Source organism: Etheostoma spectabile, chromosome 12 (genome assembly GCF_008692095.1).
Source record: "Etheostoma spectabile isolate EspeVRDwgs_2016 chromosome 12, UIUC_Espe_1.0, whole genome shotgun sequence".
Lineage (NCBI taxonomy): Eukaryota > Metazoa > Chordata > Actinopteri > Perciformes > Percidae > Etheostoma > Etheostoma spectabile.
This window is the reverse complement of record NC_045744.1, coordinates 26,914,886-26,917,080: the sequence shown is the minus strand read 5'-3', so window position 1 is coordinate 26,917,080 and position 2,195 is coordinate 26,914,886. Positions and strand designations below refer to the sequence as shown.

Below are 2,195 nucleotides of genomic sequence, written 5' to 3'. Positions count from 1 at the left end.
AAAAAAAAAAAAAATAAGTATAGTTTTTAAATAGTCATTCATCAGAATTATTTATATAAAAGATTTTGATAAATTTATCATTTAATAAAAATAAAAATGGACTGTCAACCATGTTATGAGTGTTGGCGTTGTATAGTCTGTCCACCAGAGGGCGCTCTACAATGTCCCTGTTGGCAACACTGATTTTTATTCTTTTGTTAATGTGTTTTTGTTCGAAGGACTTTAAAGTTTCATATCTTACGTGTGTGTTTTTATAGATTTATTTTGATAATCTTCTGTTCTGTTGTGACAAAACAAATGATCATATTTTAGTAAGAACTCATGAATAACTACAAAGTAACAATGTTAGGGAAATCTGTTTGTTTTGTAAAGCGTTTTTATTTTTTTATTTTATATCCGCCGATATATTGGCATTTCAGATTTTTAAATAACCAAATATTCGTATCGGTATCAGCCTTAAAACTCCTTTTAGTGGTTGGGCTCTAGCTCTGTGCAATGCAAAGCACCGCCCAGGAAGATTGTGGTTGGTTTAAAGAAATGCCAATAAACCAGAGCATGTTTTTCTCCCATCCTGGAAAGTTGAGTTGACTAGCCACACCCTCGTCCGCAGCGCTGTGAAAGAAGGTCTGGCAATGTGAGACTATGTCCACACTGGCTGTTAACCTTGATACATCCACCTCAGGCCAGTTTGTAATTAACAGAAGGGCAATAGATGCAATTGTAATTGTGTAGGGCAGAGATCTTCAACAGGGGGTCTATGTCCCCAAGGGGCTCCCCCATTACTGCAGGGGGTCCGCCAAATTATGTGAACACTTGTGAACAATTATGTGCATTTTTTTTTTCCAATAATTAAAACGTCTGAAAATATACTTTAACATGAATCCAACATATTATTAGTAAAGATGCCTATTTTTAAAACATTGATGAAATGCTACGTAAGGTAATCACTTTAGTAGCCATCCACAGATACAGTTCAGCTTAAGGACTCACTGTTCCTTCCACATAGATCTGGGCAATATATCAATATTATATCTATCGTGATATGACACTAGGTATTGTCTTAGCTTTTGGATATTGTAATATCCTAATATTGCATATGTGGTGTCTTTTCCTGGTTTTAAACGCTGCATTACAGGAAAGTGATGTCATTTTCTGAATTTACCAGAATGTTGTAACTGTTCTATTATTAGCCTTTACCCACTTAGTCATTATATCCACATTACTAATGATTACTTATCAAAAATCTCGTTGTGTAAATTTTTAGTGAAAGCACCAATAGTCAACACCACAATACCATTGAGGTATTTGGTCAAAAATATTGTGATATTTGATTTTCTCCATATCGCCCATCACTACTTCCACATGTATGTTCAACATGCTGTAACAATAATATAGGAAAATTGATCCATCCATTTTCTTCCATCCGGCCAAGTTTAATATGCCACTAAATATTCACAATATAGGTAGTAGGGGGGTCCCTGGTCTGTCTTAGGGCTGTGCAATTAATTTAATTTAGATTTTGGCTCCCAACGATAACCAAAATAGTATAATCGAGAAAAAACATTATTTTGGCATGTTCTGTTTTAGAAGAACACTCTTGTTTTGTCTTGTGTTCTGAATGACGCATGTGAACATCCGCCCCTCCCGAAGCCATAAACTCTCTCAGCCTATACAGTCGGAACGAGTTGTAGAATATCATCTTTAACTGGTCTATATCATCTTCGGAATTTAAAAAACTCTGCGAGAGTAAAGAGGTCAGAACGAGGGCAGCCAGAGCAGCTTTGTTAGCAAAAATGAAAAACCAAATTCCGCTGTCTGGGAACGTTTTACCGTTAGCTAACCGTGCGGGTCCCTCTGCCCCCCCCCCCCCCCCCCCCCCCGCCGTAATAGACGTTGTCTTCCCCCGACACGCTGTATTCCCTTACCGTTTAAAACTTTTCCCAGCTTAGTGGGGGTGCATAGGCCTAGCACTGAAAACCAACAGGAGAAAACATGGTAGTGTTCCCTCAGCATTTAGTTTAGTTGTTAAATTAGCAGGGACGTTAAATCACTGGTTTCAAACAACGTTATTCTAAGGTACCGTCTATGTGCTGGCAGCTAGCTAGTACATAATCCCACTGAGAGACATTATTGTTCATGTTTTGGCACATTTAGTAATGGCAGACTAGTAGTGGTCATAGTGAGTGAAAATGTGA

At 37.7% G+C, this 2,195-nt stretch overlaps 1 protein-coding gene and 1 long non-coding RNA gene across 2 annotated transcripts in view; both read left to right on the top strand.

The window, feature by feature from the left end:
• The window catches only part of wls (Wnt ligand secretion mediator), an 82,418-nt gene that overhangs the window by 37,790 nt on the left and 42,433 nt on the right, over positions 1 to 2,195 (top strand). The gene's annotated exons all lie outside the window — the stretch shown is intronic.
• Positions 1 to 2,195, top strand: part of LOC116698985 (uncharacterized) — a 17,319-nt gene that overhangs the window by 6,620 nt on the left and 8,504 nt on the right. The window contains exon 2 of the long non-coding RNA XR_004334335.1: positions 967 to 971. This is a non-coding gene — a long non-coding RNA (uncharacterized LOC116698985). The remainder of the gene's footprint in view (positions 1 to 966; positions 972 to 2,195) is intronic.